This window comes from Zea mays, chromosome 2 (genome assembly GCF_902167145.1).
Source record: "Zea mays cultivar B73 chromosome 2, Zm-B73-REFERENCE-NAM-5.0, whole genome shotgun sequence".
Lineage (NCBI taxonomy): Eukaryota > Viridiplantae > Streptophyta > Magnoliopsida > Poales > Poaceae > Zea > Zea mays.
Genome location: NC_050097.1, coordinates 7,234,505 through 7,244,243, shown reverse-complemented (window position 1 = coordinate 7,244,243; position 9,739 = coordinate 7,234,505). Strand labels below are relative to the sequence as shown.

Below are 9,739 nucleotides of genomic sequence, written 5' to 3'. Positions count from 1 at the left end.
CATTTGGGATCGGAAGATTATATAGATATAATTTTCACTATTATTGCTATTATTGTTCTTGTATTTGTAGACTAGAGCGGTTGGCTTTACTTTGTGTACTAGTAATTTCTATAGCCAAATGCAACGATCGATTTAGCTACAATTTTTTTGGTTCAGTGCGACTAGAAAACCCAAAAGGTTATAGTAATTTCTATAGCCTAATACTTTTTGTTTTTTTAAAAAGAGTACATTGCATCTGAGCCTAATACTTTTATTGTTTTGACAGGTGATAAAGGGGCAGAACCGCGAGTCTACTACCAGATCTAGGAGGCAAGCAACTCCTTGTAAGGTATAATACAAAAACTAAATATATAGAACTCTGTTATCTATGGCTCTGCAATTGAAATTGTTGCTCTTTGGATTGTGTCTAAGACCATATGTTTCTTTCATTCATGTATTGTAGATGGATAAGAGGATCAAGATTGTTATTTGTGTTGCAGCTGCATATATGTTGTTGTCAATGATGGCTGTGATTATTCAATCTAGAAAACGAAAACGGTGTGGAAGGAGGGTGGGTATTACCTATGGGCCTATGGAGCAAAGGGATAGGATGAGATTAGAGTATCTAAATGACAAAATTTGGAAGGATGACACAACTTGCTTGAACATGCTAAGACTTAATAGATCTAAGTTCTTTCGGTTTTGCAATTTTTTTAGAGAGCGTGGTTTTCTAAAGGATACATGTCACTTGTGTGTTGAGCAACAAGTGGGTATGTTTCTAAATACAGTGGGACATAACCTTAGGAATAGGTTAGTTGGAACTAATTTTGATAGATCCGGAGAAACAGTTAGCCGCTATTTCAACAAAGTACTCCATGCTATTGGTGAGCTGCGAGGGGAACTAATTAGGCCCCCATCTTTGGACACTCCAAGCAAAATAGCAGGGAACAACAGATGGGATCCTTACTTTAAGGTGTGAGGCTTATCCCTAATTTCTTTAGTTTGTACTAATTTAATCTTGTGTGGTGCCTAATCATTACTTTTCTCTAATAATTAGGATTGTATTGGAGCTATTGATGGTACTCATGTAAGAGCATCTGTTCCAAATAATATTGAGCATGCCTTTCGTGGTAGGAAATCATTTTGCACATAGAATGTAATGGCCGCTGTAGATTTTGATCTACGATTCACCTATGTGTTGGCTGGTTGGGAAGGTACTGCACATGATGCTCTCGTTTTACGAGATGCTTTAGAACGTGAGAATGGACTTCGTGTTCCACAAGGTAATAGAGTAGTTAACTCTATACTTTTTTCATGCAAATTTCAGTCTATAGAAATATCACAAATTTGATGTCATATGATAGGAAAATTCTACCTAGTCGATGCGGGATATGGAGCCAAACCAGGATTTTTGCCCCCCTTTCGTGGTGTTCGATATCACTTAAATGAATGGGGAAGTAATCCAGTGCAAAACGAGAAGGAACTTTTCAGCCTTAGGCACTCATCCCTACGTGTCACAGTAGAGAGGGCATTTGGGGCACTAAAGAGGAGATTCAAAATTCTTGATGATGCTACTCCATTGTTCCCTTTTGCAACACAAGTTGATATTGTTTGTGCTTGCTGCATTATTCACAATTGGGTCATACAAGATGGGCATGACGAGTTCTTTACAGAGGAGAGTAACTATCCAAGCTACAACCATGCTACCACAAGAATTGGGCAAGCAAATGAGCATGCTGCTATGGTTACTTTTAGGCAACAAATAGCAGATCAGATGTGGGCAGATCGTCAATCCAACAATGTTAACTAATATTTTCTTAAGTAATGTATTGCTATTTTTGTGGACATTGTATTTCTATTTGTGTGGACGTGCACTTGATGTTGAATAACAATTCTATGGACATGTGTTGGTACATTGCTTATATTGCACCGTGGGCTGTGTCGGCTGGGACCTGTTTCGTGAGCTTTTCCGTGGGCTAAATAGAAATGTGCTTGACCAGTCTCTATCGCTACTAAAACCTCTCAACCAAACTAAATTTCAGTGTAATACCTGAAACGTTTATTTACTTAGCAATAGATAGCCAAATGTACTAGCTATTCTCTAGAATAAATTTCATGAAAAGAGAGTAGAGTAATTACAGACTATATAAATTTAGAACTCTATACGGGAGTGACGTAGCTATCCAAAAATAGAAAGCCAAGGTGTAAGGATGGAGACCTAATAAATATAAGGAATTATTTAAAGAGCCTATTGGAGACAATTTTTCTTATAACAATAGCCAAATTTACTTTTACAATATAATACGGCTAATTTTTTAAAGGTGCTCTTAGGTCCCTTTTGACATAGCTTGCTTCACGTCCAATCTATAAGTAGGGGTGACAATAGGCTCTAAATTTTACACTATAAGATTTAAAAATCGGATCGGATTAAAAATCGGGTCATATTTCTATTCAATTTTGAACTAAAATTTATTTAGAATCCTACTATTTTATGAAGAAGCATTTAGAGCGTAATCTATTTAGAATGACCATTTTGACTGGGTGCTTTTGGTTAAAATCACTTGTCATGCACTGTGACATGAACTGTTTGCCAACGTAATATGGTGGCAAACACTTGTGACATGAACTGTTTGCCAACGTCTGTCTCGGCAGAGTGACGTCGGCGTGCTACCCTGCAGTGCACCCTTGATTACTGAAATGGAACCGGTGGTCAGTTGTAGCTGTGCGAGGACGACGTCGCTTACTTGGCAAACCTGATCTGGGCAGTGCTGTTCAGTATTCCTCCTCCTAGGTATGACTGTACAGTAGTGGGAGTTGTGAACACATGAAAGTGGCTGGTTTTGACTAGGTGTTTACCTATCCAACGTAGTTTTTTTAAAAAAAATTTAGTTCTCAATCTCAGTATCCTTTGCGAAAAGGCATAAGTAAAAGATTGTGAACCATTCAACTGGTGCGACGTTAAGTAAATGTATTCGCTTCGCCGCGTGTGGCTCCTCTGCCAAGGTTCAGTAAACGCTCCGGCGGCGGGGACGGGTTCGCAATTTCGCGCTGGCCAACGCGGCTAAGCATCCGCGAGGCACCCCACCCCACCCCGTCCCGTTCGACCGACGCCGGTTGATGAGTCGTGAGATGAGCGAGTTAAGGAAAGTGGGCGAGCGGCCGGGAAATTCAAAACCGGAGACGACGAGGAAACGGCGTCCGCTCCAGACAGTGGGCTGACGGGCGTCTGGAAGCGAGGTCCGTCCAAACAAGTGGAAGCAGGTGCAGTGCGCCAGCCACTGAGCCACTTGCGCTGTCCGGCCGGTCCGCCACCCACTCCGATTCCGCCGTCATCTTCGAGGACCACGGATCGGTCTGCCACTAAGGGTCGGATCGACTTTTTTTTAACATTTCGAACGAGATGCGATCCTGCGACGTTAGTGTGTGTTCGGTTATCTGAGTCTGAGTCCAGTGCACAGCCTCCCTCTCGCCCCTGCCACGTCAACTCTCGCCTCCACTCTCGCCTCTGCTGCTCCAGTGCACAGGCTGCAGCAGGCTATAGCCACATCAGCTTTTCAATTAAGTAATTCACGCGGATTTATTTCAACGCTCAGAAAACACACAACATAATATTTTTATTGAATTAAAAATTACAAATTGCGTAATAATTAAAATAAAATTACATGACGATTTAAAAATACATAATAATTAATAGAAAATTACATAAATCTAATGATTATTATGTCCCCATACATGTTCAACCAAATCATTTAGTAGTTGTGTATACATCGATGTGTCCGTCATCTCGTTGTCCATTTGAATCCTAGCTGCTAGGCTCGGGGTTGCATTGTAGTAGATCGACGGGCCGACTGTAGAATCAACTGTCTCATATGTCTCGTCTAAATCGGCACCACGCTCGTCATCGATGATCATATTGTGCAAAATGACACATGCACGCATGATCAAACCAAGAGTACGTTGAGAGTAAGAACGTCCAGGAACTGCTATAATGTTGAACCGAGATTTCAACACTCCAAAAGCGCACTCAACATCTTTGCGCCATGCTGCTTGAGCATTTGTGAATAACTGATGTTTCTCACTTTGTGGAAGCGGAATACCCTTGATGAACACCGGCCAGGAAGGGTAGATGCCGTCGGCAAGATAGTATCCCATATTGTGTTCATGTCCATTCACTACCGGAATCAACCTCTTCGCCGAGTGCCGGAAGCACTCGGCGAAGCCTTCAAAACACTCGGCAAAGGCTTTGCCGAGTGTAACACTCGGCAAAGAAGGCTCGGCAAACAGTGCATCGGCAAAGACTTCTTTGCCGAGTACTTTTTCTCGGGCACTCGGCAAAGATCTTTGCCGAGTGTCAGGGTGCACTCGGCAAAGAAAAGCGACCGTTACGGCGCCGGTTGACGGAGACGGCGGCTTTGCCGAGTGTCAACGGTGACACTCGGCAACAAAGATATCTTTGCCGAGTGTCCTCCTGGCAGCACTCGGCAAAGCCGCCTTCTTTGCCGAGTGCCACTTGGGACACTCGGCAAAGAGCCCACCAGGGAGGGTCCCCATGTCAGGCTCTTTGCCGAGTGTCCTAAGTGGCACTCGGCAAAGAAGGGCTCTTTGCCGAGTGCCAGCGACATAACACTCGGCAAAGAACCTAAGCCGGTGCCCAGGTCTGTGCTCTTTGCCGAGTGTTATGACCCAGACACTCGGCAAAGAGCCTCTTTGCCGAGTGTTACACTCGGGAAAGTGACCAGTATGTACCTTTTTATTTGTTTTTTGTTTTCCATCCACACAAACAGAAGATATCACATATATATCACATATATACATCACAGATATCATCACAGACATAAATAGCCAACACAAACATAAAACCGTGACCACAAACATAAATATCCATCACAAACATAAGTGTTCAACACAAACATAAGTCTCAAACGTCGCAAGCTCTCACATAAGTATCAAACAGAAACATAAGTATTATACATAAGTTGTGCAGTCTAAAACAACGACTCATGGAGGTGGGCGGTTTGGCCGGGGTTGCGTTGGGCTGAACCCTTCCGGAGGGTTGTTGGATGCCGCCCCAGATTGGCCCTGCACAAAGAAGAGATAGCATGTGTTATACCAGATGCATTACAAACATCTAACTACAATTTTGGTACTCACAGGAGTGTGGAAGAGAGTAGGGTCAACTGGGGGAACAATGGAGGTGGCGGAGCGATGCCCTGTGCGGCGCCAAGGCTCTGCATGTACTGGAACATCTCCGCCATCCTCTGATCAGCCGCCGCCCGCTCCGCCATTATCCTCGCCTCCATCTCTTCTAGTTGGGTCTGTAATATTACAAGCCAACGTTATAGTAACTCAAAGACTAGGTATATAACTAAAGGAAGGACGAGTTACAGAAGCACTAACCTCGAGTTGTGAAATGCGATGTTGTGAGCTGTCGTGCCGAGGTCGAATGGCTGGGCTCGAGCCAGTGCTCCTTGCTCTCACCTGAGACAGAGTGGGAGTGGAGGACGAGTCGATTGCCCCGTCGGCAATCCAGTACCGCCCATGTCTCTTGCCTCCTCCGACCCTCATGAGCACATCGGGGTCGATAGGCTCGGTGCTCGGATCATAGTCTGGGCCATGGACCTCCTGCGCCATGGCGGTGTAGTCATGGAGGCGGCTGTAGACGGCGGGGTTGGTGTAGGCCTCGGGCCCGTCATCCGGGTTGTAGGTGACGTCGGACGTCGCCTTACCCTTATGGGCCATAGCATAGGCCGAGAAGGTGGAACAAGGCCTGCCACCATGTGACGCCGACTGCAACGAAAACCAACGAGATAGTTAGAAATAATATCTAACTTAGTGCTATATATCGAAATAAAAAGGTGGCATACCCATGCTTCGGCATATTGGCCCAGGCTCCGGCTGCCTTGGTGGTGCGAGGGCCCTTGCATCTGCAAACGCCGTTCCCGGCTAGCTGTGTGCACCTCGTCCCACTCAGTCGAACACCACCTATCCACCATCTGCTCCCAGCAGAGAGGATGTGCGGCGCACCAATGTGGAATCACCTGCAAAGTAAACACATAAAGTGCATATCAGAAGATAAAATAAAATTCATGCATGGAGTACTGGTACCAAACATGCATGACTTTACCTGCATGTACTGCTCCCTGGTCAACGAAATGGTTCGGGCTTGAGGTTTGGTCACCTTCTCCCCAAGGACGGAGCCGTGGTAGGTGATGATGGCCTGGATGCGGGCCTCATAGTGCATGTCCACGACGAGCTTCTTACAGCACGTGGTGGCCACCACATCCGCCCTAGCCTCGTATCCAGCATCGCATCTGAAGAAATCCTGCATACAAAAACGATGTATCCATACATTATTTCAAGAATTTGCAACGAATGCGACATATTTTATATTATACTAAGACTTACCCACAGCTCTTGCTTCACCCGCTCCGCCTTGTTATTGAATTCCCTGCCGTCCCGGTCTACTGCATCGGGGGCGACGGCGTAGTGGTCGAAGGTGAAGGCTGGGCCCGTCACTCCGGCGTACTCCACAAGTCCAGGGAAGTGTTCCCTGCACAGCAGGCCGAGGATGTTGTTGGGGGGGCGACGATGACCCCCAGCATAATCCAAAACCGTCCAAGACCTGTCCAAGTGATAAATAAAAAGTATTAGTTTATATTATGATTTTGAACACATAATATGAACAAGAATGAAGAACATAAAGTTACATACCTCTCCCCTTCCGGCCGAATCAACGGCCGTCTGTCCCGAAGTATGGGACGCGGCGGGAGACTCGCGGGGCCTCGCAGGTAGATGCTCCTCGAACTAGAGCCGCCTGAACCTGAGGCGTCCTGCTGCTGGTCGTCGTCGTCCTGCTGGTCGTCGTCGTCCTGAGGCGCCGGCTGCTGCTGCGCTGCCTGCTCTGCCTCCTGCTGCTGCGCTGCCTGCTCTGCATCGTCCGCCGTCCTACTCCTCCTCCCCCTCCTCCTCCTCAGGAAACCGCCCACCATATTTGTCCAACAACCTGCAATTAAGAGTAAACAAATAAGCACATATAAAAAGATGTATTTAAAAACAGGTGCGAAATAAAAAGTCATATAGCATTACATCGATTAAAAATAATCTTCATATGTGTCGGGGTTAGCCGGATCAAAACTCTCATCATCACTATTAAGCATTTCAATCTCAACACCATCGGAAGACGCAACCTCATCATTGCCTTCAAGGATTACTAAGTCATTATCATTTTGCACCTCATCATCCTCCTCATCAACAACCATTTCAATATCTACGTCCATTCTGATAGCTTCTGTTAAGTCTATCTCAAATCGCCCTTCTAGCCCATCTTCTTGGAAGAACTCTCCATCATATGTGTCCGGGTCTAAGTTGTAATCTTCATCGTTAGGAACAGGTAACCTCCCATGCGGCGATACCTTATACACAACATCCCAACCCTTAAGATGTTCTTTCGTTTGACACGCATATGGGAGATAATACACTTGTGTGGCCTGTTGGGCCACGATATAGACATCGTCTCCTGCTAAGGTGGAATCTTGTCGAATTTCGACTATCCCAAGATTAGAATGTGTCTGTCTCGTCACTTGAGGGTCAAACCAATGACATTTGAATATCACTGGAGTAAGAGGTTTGGAACCATAAAAATTGAGCTCATATATTTCTTCAATTCGTCCAAAATAATCGACATTGTCAAGCCCCGGCGTAAAGACTCCAGAACACGTTGTTTTCCGATTGGGCCGACTTTGGTCGTAGTGTGTTGTGCGAAAACGGTATCCATTGACGTCATACCCAGAATATTTCTTGACCCTATAAGCAAAGCCGTTGGCTACTTGTCTCAACTCGGCACTCATAGACGGATCTCTTTGGCCCTGCAAGTATTCGCAAGTTAAAAGATGCTAAATTGAGTTCAAAGACGTATCTCTTTTACAAACTAAGCACGTACCTTACGTTTGAACCAGGAAATGAAATCGGGCAACCCATTTCGCGCACCCTTTCTAAGAAGAGCGTCATATTCCTGTGGAGTGGGGTCCCTTGATCGACGCCAGAATTCATGAAGAAATTGTTCCATGTATGGCGTCACCTCTTCAAGGTTGGTCAATACGTATAGCATGATATGTCGCCACTCGTCATGATTCAGGGTCTTGGTGGTCGAGCCACTTGCACTTCCGAGTTGGCCTCGAAATATGCTAAGGTTCGATTCATTGTCGCCATCATTGTAACGAGGGGGTGGATTATGCACGCTCGGCAGTTTGTCACCATAATAAGTTGTTGTGAAGTTTGAGACCTCCTCTAGAATGTATGCCTCTGCAATGGAAGCCTCGATTTTGCATTTATTTCTACATTTCTTTCGAATAGTCTTTAGACATCTCTCGATTGGATAGCACCAACGTCCCTGCACGGGGCCCCCCATTCGTGCCTCATAGGGGAGATGAAGAATCAAATGCTGCATTGGATTGAAGAAGCCGGGTGGAAATATCTTCTCAAGCTTACACAGTAACACGGGGGCCAATCTTTCCAAGTCTGCAACCACGGTCCGAGATAACTCTTTTGCACAAAGCTGACGGAAGAAATAGCTCAACTCTGAAAGCGTTAGCCAGACATGCTCAGGGACATAGCCTCGAACCATCGCAGGAAGAATCCGTTCAATCCATATGTGGAAGTCATGACTCTTCATCCCTAAGACTCGCATAGTAGATAAGTTCACCCCCCTACTCAGGTTAGCTGCATACCCATCAGGGAACATCAACATCTTGATCCACTGAAGTACTTCCTTCCTCTGGGCCCTGCTTAGGACGAAATCGGCCTTAGGCCTTCTCCATGTCTTTCCGCCACTTGGCGGCTTCATCTCTAGTTTTGGTCTATCACATAACGCTGCCAGATCCACTCTTGCCTTCACATTATCCTTTGACTTATCAGGAATGTCCATAATTGTTGCCCACAGTGCCTCGGCAACATTTTTTTCAGTGTGCATCACGTCAATGTTGTGTGGAAGGAGCAGGTCGTCATAATAGGGGAGCCGAGTCAAGCCAGACTTATGTGTCCACATATGCTGCTCACCATATCCCACAAAACCACCTTCTGTATTGGCCACGAGCCCATCTATCTGTTGACGAATTTCGGCACCAGTCATCGCTGCAGGTGGGCGGTCTGTCACTACGACACCTTTCGTAAAGTTCTTGATGTCTAGGCGGAATGGATGGTCAGCAGGAAGAAATTGTCGATGTTTATCGAAGGACGAATATTTGCCACCCTTTTTCAACCAAATGAACCTGAGAGCTTCCTTGCAAACTGGGCATGGGAACTTACCGTGAACACACCAGGCACAGAATAGCCCATAGGCCGGTAAGTCATGCATGGAGTACTGGTACCAAACATGCATTCTGAAGTTTGTCTTCGTAGCTCGGTCAAACGTCCATACCCCTTCCTCCCAGGCACGTACCAATTCATCGATCAAAGGCTCCATGTACACGCCCATTTTGTTCCCCGGGTGTCCGGGAATTATCAACGACACGAATATATTCTGCCTTTGAAAGCACACACCAGGGGGGAGATTGATTGGGATAACAAACACGGGCCAACATGTGTACGGGGCAGCGCTCATTCCATAGGGATTGAACCCATCTGTGGCCAACGCAACACGTACATTACGAGCCTCTTCGGCTTTCTCACGGTGAATGTCATCAAAGTGTTTCCATGCTTCACCATCTGATGCGTGCACCATCTTGTCAGGATTGTATCGTTTTCCATTTTTGTGCCAAGTCAT

At 45.8% G+C, this 9,739-nt stretch overlaps 1 long non-coding RNA gene across 1 annotated transcript; it reads left to right on the top strand.

Annotated features, from left to right (window-relative positions):
• The first annotated feature begins 261 nt into the window (after positions 1-261).
• Positions 262-1,828, top strand: LOC103648364 (uncharacterized). The gene is made up of 4 exons (XR_004856091.1): positions 262-328; positions 443-952; positions 1,037-1,262; positions 1,344-1,828. It is a non-coding gene; the product is annotated as an uncharacterized lncRNA (long non-coding RNA).
• The last annotated feature ends 7,911 nt before the right edge of the window (positions 1,829-9,739 follow it).